Source organism: Quercus lobata, chromosome 2 (assembly GCF_001633185.2).
Source record: "Quercus lobata isolate SW786 chromosome 2, ValleyOak3.0 Primary Assembly, whole genome shotgun sequence".
NCBI classification, from domain to species: Eukaryota; Viridiplantae; Streptophyta; class Magnoliopsida; order Fagales; family Fagaceae; genus Quercus; species Quercus lobata.
The window spans coordinates 38661208-38681196 of NC_044905.1; the positions used below are offsets into that span (position 1 = coordinate 38661208).

The 19989-nt window shown below is 37.4% G+C and overlaps 1 pseudogene; it reads left to right on the top strand.

Moving 5' to 3' along the window:
• The first annotated feature begins 5744 nt into the window (after positions 1-5744).
• LOC115964187 lies at positions 5745-10036 on the top strand (annotated as a pseudogene).
• Positions 10037-19989: the final 9953 nt, after the last annotated feature.

Sequence of the window (19989 nt, forward strand, 5' to 3'; positions counted from 1 at the left end):
AAAACAGAAAAATGCTCAAAAAACGTCATTATCTTCAGCAGCCACTTGAATCGCATTTTTGGCCTGGAAAAAGTTGAAATTTGGCTTTCTCTATTTCAAGAAAAGTTGTAGAGTTCCTTTCATAAAATGCCAATCCCGAATCAATTGGAATTTTGAGCAGAAAGTTATGGCCAAAATACAAAACAGGTGCAGAAGATAACACAAATTCAGCATCATCTTCAATTTTCTTTCAAAATTTCAAATGAGGATCAACATCAAATCTGTTCAGGCTTATCTAACAGGCTTATCCTTTCCCTTAGCTTCAAAAGAAATTTTTTTGAAAAATAAATTGGATAGAGAAACAGATACATCCTGTGAAAATTTTAAAAAATGCTCAAAAAACGTTACTATTTTCAGTAGCAATTTGAAACGCATTTTTGACCTGGAAAACGTTGAAATTTGGTTTTCTCTATTTCTGAAAAAGTTGTATATAATTTAATTTCCTTTCAAAAAAACCAATCTTGAATCAATTGAAATTTCGAGCAGAAAGTTAGAGCCAAAATACGAAGCAGGTGCAGCATCATCTTCAACTTCCTTTCAAAATTCAAATGGGGATCAAGACCAAATCCATTCCAGCTTATTTAAACAGGTTATCTCCTCCCTTAGCTTCAGAAGAAAGCTATAACTTAGCTTTAAAGCTAAGCCATCCCTTCCCCTATAAATAGACAAGACCTCTTCCATTTTCTGGACCCTGAATTCCCTCTGGAGAGCTAGTGAGAAAGCAGAAAGGAAAAACTGCTGTACAACCATTTTTCTTACTTTGGTTGTAGTTTAGTACTTCCTTGCTTTCTCCCTAGCCCTCTAAGTGATCACTTCCCCCTTTTAATTTATGCTCTATGCTGGTAAGTAGTTAATTATGTTCTTAACTTTCTAAACATGCTTTAATAAATGCTTAACAAGTTGTTATTTGTTTCTTTCATGATATGCTTGGATGAACATGCCTCTATGTCTCATTGATATTCCTTTTACATGCTTAGATGAACACTTCTAGGCTAAAGCACAACTTTCCCTTAAATTCTTAGATGAACATGTCTAGGTAGTTGTTTTACTTTTTTTTTAAATGTTTGAATGAACATGTCTAAGTATTCTGACTTTCTCTAGATGAACATGTCTAAGGGATTTTTCCTTTATTTTTTGCTTGGATGATCAAATATGCTTAAATGTTTTATTTTATTTTATTTTATTTTGTTCTCTCTGCAATTATGTTGATGACAAATAACATGACAACTTTGTTTTTTCTTCACATACTTAGATGAACATGTCTAGGCTAGGAATTCTTTGTTTACATTGATTTCTTGGATGAACATGCCATTACCTTCATGCTTTCTTTACATTAAAATTGTTATCTAACAAATTTCACTTTTTGTTTCTCTTTATGTCAAATTCCCCTAACACATATTTGTTTACAATTCCTGCAAATTAACATGTTTATATGACATATTGTTTGTATTTGTTTGACATGACATGATATTGGCCACCTTAACCTAGGAGACCGGTTTTACCGGGCAAGATGGGTGCTTAATCCCTTCCCATCTCGTAAATTAGCCTCCAAACCAAGATCAAGGGTTCTAGACTATGCTCTTGTATATGCAGTTTTATATTTTTTAGAATGTAACTAGGAAATAAAGCAATGTAATTTACTTTTCTTAGATTGTATCTAGGGCAAAAAAGAATTGTAAATTTTTGTTACAAAATTGATGTAAATTGTCGTATACATTAATACAATAGAAGTATTTTTTATATTGAAGGTTTTCTTATTTTTCAGTTTAAATTAAATAATTGGCAACTCCATGTAAAACCCTCGATCTAGGGGGGAGTAAATTTTACAGTGAATTCGACATTTTAAGCATCACGATTCCACCTATTCACGGGGGTTAGGCCCAATTTAAGAAAAATTGGCGGGCCGGATCGCAGTCGCTCACAGTGGCGACTCCACTAGGGATGTTGAAGGCTAGACTCTAGTTTAGGTTATGGTGGCCGACCATGTCATTTGTTTGTTTATTGCTTTTAATAATATGTCATATTTGCTTGCCATAGCATCATCTGCATGATTGGAATTGTGATATGAATTGTGTATGTTGCCTGGAAACCACGGTAATTGTAGCCATGGATCACAGTCCTCTTGGATTTGTGTACCCACTGGTGAACCTACCACCCCTTCGTCTAAGACTCGCTTGATCTTTCTTGCGTTTCGTAAAGGACAAACTCTACCATTTGGACTAATGCAGCGTTCATACGTCACAAGTTGGGAGGTACAACGTCCTAACTTTTGGGGAACCTATTAGCCTACCTTTTACCATCATGTAAGAAGCTATAGAACTAATCTTTAGGTCAATCCCATAAAATACATTGCTTCCCATAAATGTATTTGGCCATTGTTTGATCCATGATGTACCTTAGTCCAATGCTTAGGCCCATCATAATTGTTTAAGATTTCTTTAAAAAAAAAAAAAAAAATTCTAACTTATGCAATTTGGTTGAGACCAAAGAATCTCAATCAGGGTTCAAGCCCACCAAGTTCAAAGCATAACTAAAAGCTCAAGATCATCAAGATTAAAGCCACCAATCTTAAAGTGCAAGGCCCAAGTAAACATCAAAACCAAGGCCTCCAATTAAGAAATGGCCAACAACTAAGAAGATCGACACATGAATGATCATAGGGAAAAACCGCCTTTCACCACTCAAGATTTACTCAACACTTTGGTAGCAAGTCAAGCCTAACTCCAAAAGGACATCCAAGCATTGATCCAACAGATGGGGAACAAGAACTCTCATGAATCCTCTAGGGCCAAAATGATAATGGACCCAGAAATTCTAAAGAAAGCCATGGCTTGGTGTTGACTGAAAATAAGAAGAAGATGGTTGAACAAATGGACCAAATGGAAAAGCTCCTAATGAGATCTAGAAGGGTTGAAGAAGCTGTGGATCTACATTCACTTTCGCTTTTTCCTCAAGCAAAGGCCCCACCAAAGTTTAAGATGCCAACATTGGACAAGTTTGATGGCACGAGCTACCCTAAAGCCCATCTGAAAATGTACATAAGAGCATTGCAACCCTTGGGAGCTGATGAAGAGTTACTAGCCCAAATGTTTCAAAATACACTCATCGGAGCTGCCCTACGTTAGTTCCTAAATTTGGATGATTCTCGAACTCAGACTTGGGGAGATATGTGCTATGAATTTTACAAGCAATACAAGTACAATACTGAGGTGGACATCACTCGGCGAGACCTTGAGACAACCAAGCAAGATTCCGGTGAATCTTTTCATGTATTCATCACAAGGTGGAGGACAAAAGCAGCCCAGATGACCATTAGGCCCAATGAGGAAGAACAATTGAACATGATTGTGAAGAATCTCCTCCCGACCTACAACAAGTATCTATTTGCTTGATACTTTCCCAACTTCAAGACCCTAACTTCTACTGGAACCTAAATTGAAGATGCCATCAATAACGGTGGGATTATCCAAGATCTCATGGACCAAGAAATCATTGCTGCACCAGTATCTACCCATCAATCCAACTCTACTTCATGAGTTGCCAAGCCATAATGGGTTTTTCAAGAACTTTTTTTATTACAAACTTTGTCTGTTCCTTACTTGTTTCCATTTTTCTCTTATCTTAATTTCATTTCTTGTTTGATGCATTTTGTTATTCATGCTTTGTTTGATACAAAAATAAAAATAAAAAATAAAAAATTTAAAAACTCAAAAAATTAAAAAAAATTAAAAATTAAAGAAAACTTTGGACTAGGAGCATTGGGATCTTTAGTGACATTTCCGACTCCCTTCAAAGCCCAATTGAAAATGGTTTCCTTGAGGCCTACAATTTCTGTCAAAATGGACTTGTTCATGATAATCCTTCAAAAATTACAAAAATGCTTTTATTCATAAACAAAAAATAAAATCGAGGAAAACATTCAACTAAAAAATATATATATATATATATATATATATTCCAACCAGGGACATTGGGCCCTTTAGTGAATTTTCAAAAATCATGTAAGGCTTAACCTGCTCATCAAAGCCTAGTCCGCTTAGAAAGAGTGTGAGAGGTCAAAATTTTCAAATGTTATTTTCCCCAAGTACAACATGAGAATTCCTTTGGCAAAGCTTTTGCAAATCATAATGCTTAATGGGCCAACCAATCAATGTGCACCAAGAGAGAATTAATTTCATCTGATTCATGTAAGGATCTTTGCTGAATCACTTAGAACATAAGAAAAGAAGGTCCTAAAAGGCAATCAAAGAAAATTCGGTTATTAGAAAATCTCAACAAAAAGAGATTCCACCAATTAGAAATTCTCAAACAATGTACACTCAATCCAAATCTTAGAACATTTTTTGTGTCACAATATTGGAGCATTCATAATTTTTATTCCAAGAGGAAGTTACTAAAAGAGTTCGAGTTACTGTGCCTATAAACAAGCCTTACTAGGTGATGGAGATCAAGGCACCGCTTCGAAGGATCTCGTTCAAGTACCAATTGGGCCGGTTATAAGAGCACGAGCAAAGAAGTTCAAGGATGTACTCAACGGACTCATCCAAGAGTTATGGGCTCAAGCAAACTCGTGGAGGCCCATTGAGCATGATCCACGTGGGCAACAAAAAATCGTCACCTTGATTCAAGTTCTAGAAGGATCCGGTCAAGGCTAAGAATTGGCATGAAATATTTTGGGTCTATGTAAAAAACGTTATTCTAGGTTTAGGTGATTTATTTCCTTATTTTTAGGTGCATTTAATGCTTTTTAGGTCAAACTTTATTCCTAATATGGTTAGGTATCAATTAGGAGTTATTTTAGAATATATTTTCTTGTCTGTCAAGTTTTAAGGAGCCCTTAAATAGTCATCTAAGTCTGTAAACGTTTTTCAGATATTATTGATAAAACTTGTGAGGTTTATTCTCTTTGGTTCTTTGAAGAACTACTCGAACTTATCGGGAATTCCCGTGGCGTTCATCTCGACTTATCAAATGGAGTTTCCACCACCGTTTGTGGCGTCTTCCTTATACCGAGATTCTTGTTTGTCATAAACAACGGGTCGAGGTCTCCCATTTGAATTTGTCCATAGAACAATCTTGGGTTCCCTTTCATTGTTGGGTCTCGTTATTCTTGACGGAGTTCACATCATTTGGTATCAGAGCAAAGTTTCTAGTTCAGGTTTGCCTATCCTTTAACATATTTATCTCTTCTTAGTCGAATTTCCTTTACCCTATCTGTTCAATCTTTGTTTATCTTGTTGATGTCTAAACTATTGGTCTGGTCTCACATCTCTTAGTTATTTCAAAATCTTATTTCATTATTCTCAAAGGCTAGTTGCTGATCAAAAAAAAAAAAAAAAAAAAAAAAAATTCACTATTCTGTGCTTCCAAAATTCCAAAACTGCCATATTCCTACTAATTCTAATCTGAAAATTTCCATATTCCTTACGTTCAAATTTGAGATTCCTTGATTAGTTCTTGGTGAATTGTTGCTGGAAATTTTGAGTTGTTTGTTTAGTTTCAAAAGAACTGAAAGAAAATTATCGAGTGGAAAAAGGCAAGAGTGGTGAGAACATCAGAGGGTAAAAGTCATATTATTTTGAGTGAAACACGAGTGGAGAGTGATCCACATTCTTGAGTGTAAACACGTAAGGGAGTGATTTGTGAGGTTCCTTTTTTTTTTTTTTTTTTTTTTTTTTTCTTCTAACCTTTGTTTTGCAGCAATCATGTCTCACGATAGTGGTAAGAGCATTGTCGAAGATGATACAAAATTGGCTGATCCGAAAGCGTTTTTAGAGGCCATGATGAGTGAGATGAGGCGTGTGATGAAGATGGAGATGACGCAGGTTCACGAACGGATAGATCAAATGGAGAATAGACGTGAGGAGCAACCACAAAATGGTCGTAATTTGCGTAGAAGGGAAAGAGTTCCACCGAAGGAGGAGGATGAAGAGCGTTATGGGTCTGGTTTTGATGAAGAAGAAGATCGGGATTCCATTGTTAGCAATAGGAGACTTGGAGGAAGATTTAGAGAAGTTAGGAATCGCAAAGATAACAACTTGGGTGGTATTAAGATGAAGATTCCGTCCTTTCAAGGTAGGTCTGATCCTGAGGCATATCTTAAGTGGGAGAAGAAGATGGAGTTCGTGTTTGATTACCACAATTACTCCAAGACAAAGAAGGTAAAATTAACCGTGATTGAATTTTTTGAATATGCTATTACTTGGTGGGATCAGCTTGTGATAAACAGGAGGCGGAATAGAGAACACCCAATAGACACATGGGAGGAGATGAAAGTAGTGATGAGAAAGCGATTCGTTCCAAGTTACTACTACCGAGAGTTGTACAAAAAGCTACAAGGTCTTAGACAAGGGAGTCGAAGCATAGAGGACTACTATAAGGAGATGGAGATTGCTATGATCCGTGCTAATGTAGAGGAGGATCGGGAGGCTACAATGGCTAGATTTTTGCTTGGCTTAAACCGGGAGATCCATGATAAGGTAGAGAGGCAGCATTATGTGGAATTGGAAGATATGGTGCATATGGATATCAAAGTGGAACAACAACTCAAGAGAGGGAATGGGACACGTGCAAGCCATAACTCTAGTTCTACCTCTTGGAAATCGAGTCATGCTAAGCCGTTGGACAAGTCACAAACGCCAAAACTTGAGCCCAAGTCCACGACCACTAGCCACGTTCCTCAAGGTAAAACCGAAGCCTCTACCTCTAGGAATCGTGATATTAAATGTTTTAGATGTCAAGGCAGGGGCCACATAGCAAATCAATGTCCAAACAAGCAAGTCATGGTGTTGCAAGTCAATGGTGAAATTGTGACCGATGATGAAGATTCCGACACCGACAACATGCCGCCATTAGAGGATGTTTCTGAGGAGGAGTATTTAGCCCCTGGCGCATTGACATTGGTGGCGAGGAGAGCATTGAGCTTGCAAGTAAAAGGAGTTGATGAAATACAGTGGGAGAACATCTTTCACACTAGGTGCTACGTTAAAGACAAGTATGTAGTGTGATTATTGATGGTGGTAGTTGTACTAATGTTGCAAGCGCAATTATGGTGGAGAAATTGGGATTGGCCATGGTAAAGCACCCTAGACCGTACAAGTTGCAATGGCTAAATGATAGTGGTGAGATCAGGGTGAACAAGCAAGTGTTAGTTGCATTTCGAATCGGTAAATACGAAGATGAAGTGTTATGTGATGTAGTACCGATGCAAGCGAGACACTTATTGCTAGGGCGTCCATGGCAATTCGATAGGCAAGTGAAGCATGATGGCTTTACGAACAAGTACTCTTTTGTACTTAATCAACGATCAATCACTCTTGTACCATTGACACCGCAGCAAGTATACGAGGATCAAGTAAGATTATAAAAGGAGAGTGATCAAAAGAAAGAGAGTGAGCAAAAGAAAAAGAGTGAAAATCAGAAAGAGGCCAAGAAAAATGAGGAAGAAAAAGAAAATCAAAGTTCGGCCCTTGAAAGAAAATCAGAGAGAAAACAAAAGAATTTCTATGCAAAAGTGAGTGAGATCAAGCGAGCAATGTTTTCAAATAAGCCGATGATTGTACTTTTGTACAAAGAGGCACTTTTAAACACTAACGAACTTGACCTTGCTTTGGCTAGTTCTATTGTTTCTCTTTTGCAGGAGTACGAGGATGTCTTCCCCGAGGAAACACCACATGGGTTACCTCCAAACCGAGGGATTGAACATCAAATTGATTTTGTTCCTGGTGCAACCATTCCAAACCGACCAGCTTATAGGAGCAATCTCGAGGAGACAAAGGAACTTCAATGGCAGGTAAGTGAATTATTGGAGAAAGGGCACGTGAGGGAGAGCATGAGACCATGTGCAGTTCCGGTCTTACTTGTACCTAAGAAGGATGGGACGTGGAGAATGTACATTGATTGCCGAGCCATCAACAACATAACGGTAAAGTATCGTCATCATATCCCACGCTTAGATGATATGTTAGATGAGCTGCATAGTTCTTGCATATTTTCTAATATTGATTTAAAAAGTGGTTATCATCAAATTAGGATAAAAGAAGGAGATGAATGGAAAACCGCCTTTAAAACAAAATATGGTTTGTATGAATGGTTAGTTATGCCTTTTGGTTTGACTAATGCTCCGAGCACCTTTATGAGACTTATGAACCATGTTTTACGTGCATTTATAGGTAGATTTGTTGTTGTCTATTTTGATAATATACTCATTTATAGCAAAAACATAGACGATCATGTAGTACATTTGAAATCCGTTTTAGATGTGTTAAGGAAAGAAAGGTTGTTTGCTAATTTAAAGAAGTGCACTTTTTTCACCGATAAGCTTGTATTTTTGGGATTTGTTGTTAGTGCACAAGGTATACAGGTTGATGAAGAGAAGGTACGTGCAATCCAAGATTGGCCGAGTCCCACAAGTGTAGGTAATGTTCGTAGTTTTCATGGACTTGCTAGTTTCTACCGACGGTTCGTAAAGGACTTCAGTAGCTTAGCCGCACCGCTTACCGAAGTGATCAAGAAGAACGTTGGATTTCGGTGGGGAGAAGAATAAGAGAAGGCATTTCAATTAATCAAAGAGAAGCTGACTAACGCACCTTTGTTGTCTTTGCCCAACTTTTCTAAAACGTTTGAAATTGAATGTGATGCTTCAGGTATTGGTATAGGAGCCGTTCTTATGCAAGAAGGACGGCCAATTGCTTACTTCAACGAGAAACTTAGCGGGGCAGCCTTAAACTACCCAACTTATGACAAGGAGTTGTATGCATTGGTTTGGGCTTTAGAGACGTGGCAACACTACCTATGGCCTAAGGAATTCGTGATTCACACCGATCATGAGTCCTTGAAACACTTGAAGGGCCAACACAAGCTAAACAAAAGGCATGCGCGATGGGTGGAGTTCATAGAGACGTTTCCATACGTCATTTGATACAAGTAAGGTAAGGAGAATGTAGTCGCCGATGCACTTTCTCGCAGGTATGCCTTACTCTCCACACTTGATGCAAAATTGGTTGGTTTTGAACACATTAAAGAATTATATGTTGAAGACCACGAATTTTGTGAGGAATATCGAGCTTGTGAGAAAATCGCCTCTGGTAAGTTCTTTAAGCTTGATGGATTCCTATTTCGAGAAAATAAGCTATGCGTGCCTAATTGTTCTATAAGAGAGTTATTAGTGCAGGAATCACATGGTGGGGGATTAATGGGACATTTTGGAGTTGCAAAGACTTTAGCTATTTTGCAGGAACACTTCTATTGGCCTCACATGAAACAAGATATCGAACGGATTTGTGGTAGATATGTCACATGTAGGCAAGCTAAATCCAAAGTGCAACCCAACGGTTTGTATACTCTTTTACCAATTCCTAGTGAGCCTTGGATTGATATTTCAATGGATTTTGTGTTAGGATTGCCTAGGACTAAACGTGGAAGAGATTCAATTTTTGTGGTCGTGGATAGATTTTCTAAAATGGCACATTCTATTCCATGTCACAAAACGGATAACGCTTCACATGTTGCTGATTTGTTCTTTAGAGAGATTGTGAGATTACATGGCATGCTTAGGACAATTGTTTCGGATAGAGATGCTAAGTTCTTGAGCTATTTTTGGAAGACTTTGTGGTGTAAGCTAGGTACTAAACTATTGTTTTCCACTACTTGTCATCCACAAACTGATAGTCAAACTGAAATAGTAAATAGGACTTTGTCTACTCTATTGAGGGCAATCATTAGAAAGAACATCAAAACATGGGAAGAATGTTTACCACATGTTGAGTTTGCATATAATAAAGCTGTTCATTCTGCTACCAAATTTTCGCCATTTGAAATTGTGTATGTGTTTAATCCTTTAACTCCATTGGATTTATCTCCTTTACCTTTGACGGAGCACGTTAATTTAGATGGCAAAAAGAAAGCTGACTTTGTGAAGCAGATTCATGAGAAAGCAAGACTCAACATTGAGTGAAGAATGGAGCAATATGCCACACAAGCCAACAAGGGACGTCGCAAACTGGTTTTTGAACCCGGCAACGCTTATAAGCTAGATTTACCTGGTAAGTACGATGTAAGTGCCACTTTTAATGTTACTGATTTGAGTCCTTTTGATGTAGGTGATGATTTGAGGGCAAATCCTTTCAAGAGGAGGGGAATGATGGAGATCAAGGCACCGCTTCGAAGAATCTCGTTCAAGTACCAATTGGGCCGGTTATAAGAGCACGAGCAAAGAAGTTCAAGGATGTACTCAACGGACTCATCCAAGAGTTATGGGCTCAAGCAAACTCGTGGAGGCCCATTGAGCATGATCCACGTGGGCAACAAAAAATTGTCACCTTGATTCAAGTTCTAGAAGGATCCGGTCAAGGCTAAGAATTGGCATGAAATATTTTGGGTCTATGTCAAAAACGTTATTCTAGGTTTAGGTGATTTATTTCCTTTTTTTTAGGTGCATTTAATGCTTTTTAAGTCAAACTTTATTCCTAATATGGTTAGGTATCAATTAGGAGTTATTTTAGAATATATTTTCTTGTCTGTCAAGTTTTAAGGAGCCCTTAAATAGTCATTTAAGTCTATAAACGTTTTTCAGATATTATTGATAAAACTTGTGAGGTTTATTCTCTTTGGTTCTTTGAAGAACTACTCGAACTTGTTGGGAATTCCCGTGGCGTTCATCTCGACTTATCAAACGGAGTTTCCACCACCGTTTGTGGCGTCTTCCTTATATCGAGGTTCTTGTTTGTCATAAACAACGGGTCAAGGTCTCCCATTTTAATCTGTCCATAAAACGATCTTGGGTTCCCTTTCATTGTTGGGTCTCGTTATTCTTGACGGGGTTCACATCACTAGGGATAGGAGGCCATCTTTGATTTAGCCACATTATTCCTTGACACCCATTACAAATATTATCCATTGCTTGCCAAATTGAGCTATTAAACAATTAGCCTTTTTTTTCATGAACCCATAACAACCTAAACCTAGCGTGGGAAAATTCAAGTGTACATACTCAAATTTTATGCTATGGAGGACAATCTCATAGCTTCAATGAAGACATCAAGGAAAGCAGAGTCCATCAAGATTAGAAGAAACAATGGAGATCACATTTGAGAATGCAAATGATAATATTCCATCAAGGTGAGAAGACAAGAGTTCATCATACTGAAAGCTAAGAGATTCCATCATATGGAAAGAGATGAGAGCTCATCAAGTCAAAAAGCAAGAAGCAACAACAAGAAAATCCCACTAGATTGAAAACCTGAAAGGACAGTCTAGGAAAAAATTAGGGATACAAAAAAAAAAAAGATAGATTGAAAACCCGAAAGGGCGGTCTATGCAAAAGGAGAGATAAAAAATTTAAGTGTGAGAGAGTCTTCTAGGTTGAAAACCCGAAAGGGCAGCCTAGGCAAAAGTTAAGACAAAAAAAAAAAAAAAAAAAAATTGAACTACGGATGACCTGATCCTTCTTTTAAAAGAGGTACGTAGGCAACTTTTTCAAGCACGGTCAAATCAAAAAATTCATTCATTCATTTGCTATCAAAGAAAGACGAATAAAAAAAAGAACAAAAGAAGTCCAATTGGTCGAAAATCGAAGCGGTGGCCTAGTCACAAGAAGAGAAAAAGAAAAGGCGACCTTGTCATAGGTTTCAAAAAAAGAGAAAAATGAAGAACAAAGAAGGTCGAAAACCGAAAAGGTGGCCTAGTCACAAGTTCTAAAAGAAGATGAAAGATTTGTTAAGATGAAAGTCTAGAGGTTTGAAAAACGAGCAAGAAAGAACATTCATACAATAGATCAATGAAGAGAAAGTCAAAAGAATTCAATCACTACAAAGACCTCAACATAAATTCGAATCAAAGAAGAAAATTTGAATGCTCAAAAAGAGTTGCCTAAGAAGAATACAAGGCAAACAAGAATGATATAACTTCAATACAAATGATCCATAATGTCCAGTGAGCAGATGACAAGAATGATGAGAATTTCAGCACAATGTCAAGAAAGGGAGAAACAACAAAATCCCTCTAATGCCTAACTTTTGAGTATTACACACTTGAGGGGAATATCTACAGGGGATTTTGAGCCTTTTTATATCATTTCTTTCATAACCTGAACCTAGCCTACATTACAACCCATGCATAAAGACCTCCTTGAAGTTCTGCTAATCATAGGCACATCCTTAACTCTGGCAATATTTTCTCTTGGATTAAAAAGGAAAAATGCTTGAGGTTATCAAGCCACTGGCAAGTAATCTCCATGACACAGTTTCTTAAATTTTCAAATGACTTGAAAGAATTCTCTAATTGAAGGCACTCCCTTTTGTTTGTTTCCAACAAATGTGACTCCTAAATTTGGGGCACTCCTCTTTGTTTCTATCCCACGAAGAAAAAAAAAAAAAAAAAGTGTCTCCTGAACTTGAAGCACTCTCAAAAAAAAAAAAAATACATGACTCTCAAACATCTCTACATTTTATTTCATTGATTGTCTTTGAAGACCTAATCCAACAAATTCATTGTTTCAAGCCCACTCTCTACAAATTCATTGTTTTGGGCTCTTTGGCCCCTTGACCATCCATTTGGGTTTTAGGAGCTAAACGTGTCCTTATTGGAGGTATTTGCTTATTTTCCAAACATAGAGGGGGAAATTGGTTGGTTTCAAAAATAATGGGGGTAATTAGGAACTACCCCAAACATAGAGGGAGGAAAATGTTTTCCCTAAAAAAAATAACAAATTATATTTTTATTGAAAATCTAAGTATGAATGTGCACTTCATTAAATAAAAAGAAAAAAAAGTACAAATATCCAAAACAAATGAGAAAAAAATGATAGGCCAAAAACGAATTGACCCCTTGTGATAAATTAACCAATTAATTTAGCCAAGTGAATTAATTAAGTTAATTAACATGCAAACACGTGGTAGCACAAACAAATCACCAATAAACTAAGTATGCAGCGGAAAATAAATTTGACAAGCAATTTGTTTACGAATGAGAAAAACCTACACCACAAAAACCCTACCGGGTGATTTTCAGGTCACCACTCCTGAAATTCCACTATTATCACAACAAGCGGTTACAAGTAAAGAAATCCCAATACCTTATACCAACTTACAGTTGAACCCTTACCTCAATACCCAATTGGACTTATTCTGTAGTGACAATTTCTCCTTTCAATGCACAGCTCCCAAGTATGTGACTAACCAATTGCGCAGATCCCAGTACGCGACTTCAATCACCAACTAGAGAAGGTTGTTGGTTGCAAAGTTTTTCAGTTCATCCTAACGATGAAGATCAAGAAAATGCTTGGTTACAAAACCCTACGATGCACAAATATAGCAACTTCTTCATAAGAATGATGAACTAGGGCAAAACTGTGTCTCTGGTCACAATTTGCTTGAACAAACTTTACTCAACACTTGTGCAACTTGTGAACCCTTTGACGACCCTTAAAATAATCCTTTTATATGTCTAGGGTTGTGAGAAAAGAAAGCCCAAACACATAATCACGGATTAGAGTCAAAACAGAACTAGAATTCTGTTTTTCATAAATCTCGACAGATACCCTATCAGTCGAGCTGCTGTCGAGCCACGAGGCTGAACAGTTCTACAGGTCTTGATAGATAGCTAGCTGTCGAGCTTTAATAAACAACACTTCTTCAACTTAAATCTTGGACAGACTTGCATAACTTTAACACTTGATCTTGAAACACAGTTTCTTGAAGTATTAAACACATCTTAGATCTACCCAAATACAAGTAAAGTGCGTTTTGTCAAAGGATTAGCCAATTACATAAAATAGTGACATATGTTCCTAACAAGTGAATCACATATATCCTAACAAAAAAAAAAGGATGAAAAACAAAAACCAAGACAAATGAGGAGAGAAAAAATTGGATGACACCGAAAAAATAGAGAAAAAAAGAGAAGAAAAAGAAAAAAGAAATGTTTGGTGGGGAGAGAGGAAAAAAAAAAGGACAAGCAAATGGAGAATGTTGTGCACACTGCACAACCTAAGGATATTTTGGTCTCTCTCAAGTGCGCTTTATTTTCTCTCTAGTTTTCTCTCCAAATTAAGGAGATGGTGTTCTAGTGGGCTTGGAAAGAAAACAATTCAGCCCCACCATATTTTCTTCTCAAACCAAACACAAATTTCTCATTTTCTTTCCACTTTTCTCTCTTCTTTTTTTCCGTCCTCCCTAAAATCTACTTAACCAAATGGACCCTGAGAGCATTTGTTAATATATCATTTTAGGAAAGTTTTGATAGGAAATATAAAAAAGCTATAAAAAAAAAAATCAATTATTTTTTTTCTTTTCTCATAAAACGTAACCAATGCCTTTAGAGAATTTGTTAATTTTTCCAATAAAAAAAAAACTAAAAGTTAGATTATTTAATAGAGCTCAAATTTGATAAGTATGGAGTGTAAAACTCATGTTTCATACCATCCAATAAGAGATTGTTACATCAAACCTTTTACTGAAAACTCAATACAATCTACAACACCTAATAACACTACATAAACATTTTACTTAAAACTTAAAATATGATATTTATTGAGATTTTATCCTGTGTGATAAGATATATTTATGTTTTAGTAATATGAAGATGTAACATGCCCTTATTGGAGACCATAAACCAAATGGTTTACATAAAGTCCTTATAGAATTTAATCTATATTTAAAATACACTTGAGACAAAAAGTAGCGTAGAATCTGCAAACAACACATAAATTAAGCAAAAATCTAACTTCTAATCATTCCCCAAACATACACTTCATTTTCATCTAGTTTCTTAGTTATTACTCTCTCTTTTTCCCAATCAAACTTAACTAATTATCCAAAGACCTTTATAGTTCAGTGATATTTTCTGTTATCCTTTATTATTTATATGGGAGGATGAAACTAGGGCCCATTGGCCCCCCGAGAGGGGGGTGGGGATTCACCTAGAAGCCGAATCGAGAAGGGTCATCAACAACTAGAAAGAAACATTGACCAAGGATGGAAGAATCCTCAGCAGGACCCTTAAATGTTGAATGACCCCCTTGATCGAGATCAGTAGAGGAGTCTACTACAAAACACACTACCTGATAGCCCATTTTGGGAGAGATGCATCTCTTCTATTATAAAAACCCTTAAAAGGAGAAGGAAGAAAAAAAGGTAAAAACTAAAAACAATTGAGGAGAAAGAGAACTCAAAGGTGTTAATGGGAGAAATGAGATTGGGATAGCAAGTAATATTAAAAATAGTAGTTGATCTATCTTTGTCATTGATAAGGAATATTTTCACCAGTTAGAAAATTTTTTCTAACACCCTAGAGTCTTTGATTACCAAAAGTATCATGAGCTTACCAAAAGAATCTTCGGTCACCAAAAGTATCATCGGTCACAAGGGGTCGTTAGGTACCCTCCCTGACACTACGCTACATGCTTTGCCCAGATGTTCAGCATGTATCAATTGGTCGTCATGTACCAAGAAGTCGCCAGGGACCCAACGGTCGTCAGGTACCTTCCCTAACACCACGCAGCACGCTTTGCCTTGACGGTCATCACATATCATTGGGTCATCAGGTACCCAACGGTTGTCAGGTACCTTCCCTGACACTGTGCGACATGTTCTGCCCTGACGGTCATCACGTATTAATGGGTCATCAAGTACCAAGGAGTTGTCAGGTACCCAACGGTTGTTAGGTACCTTCCCTAACACCGTGTGGCACACTCCACCCTAACGGTTGTCACGTATCATCAAGTCGTCAGGTACCTTCCCTGACACTGTGTGACATGTTCTGCCCTAACGATTGTCATGTATCAATGGCTCATCATGTACCAAGGGGTCATCAGGTACCCAACGATCGTAAGGTACCCCCCTGACACTGCGCGACACGCTCCGCCCTGACAGTCGTCATATATCAATTGGTCCTCATGTATCAAGGGGTCATCAAGTACCCGACGGTCGTCAGGTACCTTTCCTAACACCGTGTAATACGTTTCGCCCTAACGGTCATCACGTACCAATGGGTCGTCATATACCAAGGGGTTGTCAAGTACCTAACGGTTGTCAGGTACCCTTCCTGACACTGCGCGACACGCTTCGCCCTAACGGTCGTCACGTATCAATTGGTCGTCATGTACCAAGGGGTCGTTAGGTACCTTCCTTGACACTGCATGGCACGTTCCACCTTGACGGTCATCACATATCAGTGGGTCATCAAGTACCAATGGGTCGTCAGGTACCCAACAGTCATTAGGTACCTTCCCTAACACCGTGCAGCACGCTCCGCCCTAACGGTCGTCATGTATCATTGGGTCGTCAAGTACCCAACGGTCGTCAGGTACCTTCCCTAACACCGCACGACACGTTCTGCCCTGACAGTCATCACATATCAATAGGTCATTATGTACCAAGGGGTTGTCAGGTACCCAACGGTCTTTAGGTACCTTCCCTGACACCGCATGACACGTTCCGCCCTCACGGTCGTCATGTATCAATGGGTCGTCAGGTACCAAAGGGTCGTTAGGTACCCAACGGTCATCAGGTACCTTCCCTAACACCGCGTGGCATGCTCCGCCCTGGCGGTCGTCACGTATCAATGGGTCATCAAGTACCAAGGGATCGTCAGGGACCCAGCAATCGTCAGGTACCTTAACACCGCTCAACATGCTCCGCCTTAACGGTTGATAGGGATAAATCCCATAGCAGACATATCCAATTTGCTAAGCTAATAATAAAGTGACAGTGACACCTAGAGACGGTCCGGATAGCCTGATAGTCAAAGACCTGGTAGACGAAGTCTCATCTTGAACGAAAAGTTGAGAGACGGACAGACCCTTTAAAGTGGACGGACCCTTTAATGGGGATGAACTCTTTAAGGTGGACGGACCCGACGGAGACAAGTGGCAAAGCCACGTGGCACCCACGTGACCTAAGTAGTCTCCAAGGAACCTAATATGGGAATGCCTTGCATTCTGCGTTCCACCGTAATTTGAGGGATCCTACAAGGAAAGAATCCCACAATATATGGACGCTAGAAAAGATCTTCTCCATAAGGAAATACCTTCTCCATCAAGAAACTGAGGTTAGCTCTACGCTACTATGAAAACCTCAAAGCCCTCACAAATCAAGGTACGTGAATTCTCTCTAGCTCTTGCACTATTAAGTTCTTGGCGATTCTTCCATCACTGACTTAACCTTCAAAGGGTCTTTGGCTAGTACCCCACTGATGCCATTTGATTAGTTCTTCTCTTTTGTTCTTTAGGTGCACCCATTGGCACATGTGTGGACGATCAACTCACTGGCGATTTTTGTGCATCATCAGTCATAGTTAGGACAATTTTTGGAGTTCTTTATTGTGGATTTTCCCCAAAAAATTAAATAAATTTTACTGTTGAGTTCCTCTCAATTTCACCCACTACAATTTCTTTTCTTTTTTTAATTAAAAATAAATTAAAAAACAAATACATTCAAAAAAATTTATTAATATAATTAGCATTTGAAAGGGGCCAATTTTTTTATCATTTTAATCCACAATCAATATTGCATGGTAAACTTTTTGTTAGAAAATATCAACTCCTTTTATCTACAAACATTAGCTCACCTATAACAAATATTATTTTAGAAAAACTTAAAAATGACACATGGGGCAAAATTAAATAACAAGTGGAATTCAATTTGAAATCTAATTAGATTTTTTCTCAACTTTGGCTTTAATTATATACTAGTGTGTAGCCCCTTGCATATGCATGGGTACAATTAAAAAAAAAATCACCATTATACAATTCAAATTATACATAATATTAGTTTACACTTTTTTTAAACCATACATTTCTAAATATGTAATGGTTTCTCATCCATTGGTTCATGCCTTATAAGGCATGAAGAGGAAAGAGATCTTTCCAATGTGGGACAAGGGAATTCAAGCCAAAGGCAAGGTTAGGCAATCAAGCCAAAAATACCAAAGCCAAAGGCAAGAATTCTTAAGCACCTACATATATATATATATATATATATATATATAATTTAGAATTTAATTAGTTTTATACTCTTAGGTTTTTGCACCCAATAATTCACTTGCCACAAAATTAAAAAAAAAAGGACACATGGCGGAAACTTAGACTCTAATTAGAATCCAATTTAGAATCTAATTGAATTTGGACTCTTTGATTTTTATACTCAATAATTCACTTGGTATAAAATTAAAAATTAAATGGGATATGTGGCGCAAAATTGAGAATCCAATTAAAATCTAATTAGATTTTCTCTTTGGCTATTAATACATATAGTTTCAAAAGTCTAATTGGCCCGAAAAAACACAAAATGAAATGACACATTTTCGCAATAAACTTTTACCTATGTGTAATATGTCTCCTCCCCATGTTGGAAAACATTATACATCTCACACAAAAAGAAGGTAGTGGAATAAAACAAGATTTACTTCATATTTTACATAAAAACAAGTTACGGCCTGAATTAGAAAATTTGCCTCAAGAAAGCGCATACCTTGTTGCTTTTAAACTTTAAAAACCAAATATATATGTACTAAGAACTTGAATTTTTGCCCTAATTTACTAAACTTATCAAGACCAAAAAGAAAACTAAAACCTAACTTCAATGGATCTTGAGCACTAACATTTTAATAACTAGCTCAAAGTTACTATTAATTATATTTTATTCAATTATTATTATTATTATTATTATTATTATTATTATTAAATAAATAAATAAAATTGCACTATAAGACTTATCAAGACCAAAAGGAAAAATAAAACAATGGGGGAACAAACATAACCACCCCGTGGATCCCAAGCTGAAGAAATAATGCCACAAAGACATTTCCAAAATAAGAAGTGGGCCTAAGTCTCAACACCAAAAGCCTAAGCCCATGGAATAATAGGGTGACCCAGATAGGCCACCAAGGTAACCCGAGGAACACCCAATTAAGGTCGTTACCAACAGAGTGCCGAGGACACGATCTCGACCCTTTTCTAGAGAAATAGAAAGAGGACGACACAGAGCCCAAAGTAATAGTCACCTCCGCATTAATTAGGTGTTCCTACTTAACGTCAACCGCATTAAATGATGAATGACTAGTTTGAACAGTAGACACCCCAAAAGTCTCTCTTCATAATCAAAAGATGGCAGGTTAAGTATCTGATGGGATAACCATCTTTTGTCATCTAGCCAGAAAATGCATAGCTAGAAAGGAGGAAGGAATGAGAGATAAAAGGAGGAGTCAGTCCACAAAGGAGGGGATCAAGAAAAAGTTGAGGAGAGAGAGAGATTCCTTAATTAAATTCACTTTGTTCATCCATCTTTGTCATTCAATTACTTGTCCAATCTTTCCATTGTGGATTTTTCATCCATTCTTTAGAAATTAGCTGTGTTGATCAAGAATTTTTTATTTATTCATAAAGTATATGTCTTTGACCCCATAAAAACCTAACTTCAATGGATCTTGAGCCCTAGTAATTTCATAACTAGCTCAAAGTTACTTTTAATTATATTATATTATATTTTATATATATATATATATATATATAATTGCACTATAAAATTTATTTGATTACACTAGATGTCCCCTGATATTTTATTTAACTTAACTACTACATAAAGAACTTTTGTAACTCTGGGACTTGCTTGCAATCAAACCACTCAGAAATATCACTGGACCTTCTAGAAAGGGAGCTAGCTCCAGTGAAAATTTGCTATAGAAAAATATTACTAACAGGGGAGATAACAGGGGTCCTAATCTAGGGAATCCTTCCTCAACTCAAGCTAATCCAAACCCTAACCTCGTTAGAGACCTTCACCCTAGGGATAATCACGAAGCAAACTCAACTGTAACTACTAGAGCATGCCATTACTCTAGCACGGAACCATAAATTACAAGTAGGACCTCAGGTAGGTGGGATGGAACTGGATGTCATCCAGGAGGACTTTTGCTCAGGCATGTGAGTCCTTCTCTCCCTCTCTATCCCCAAAA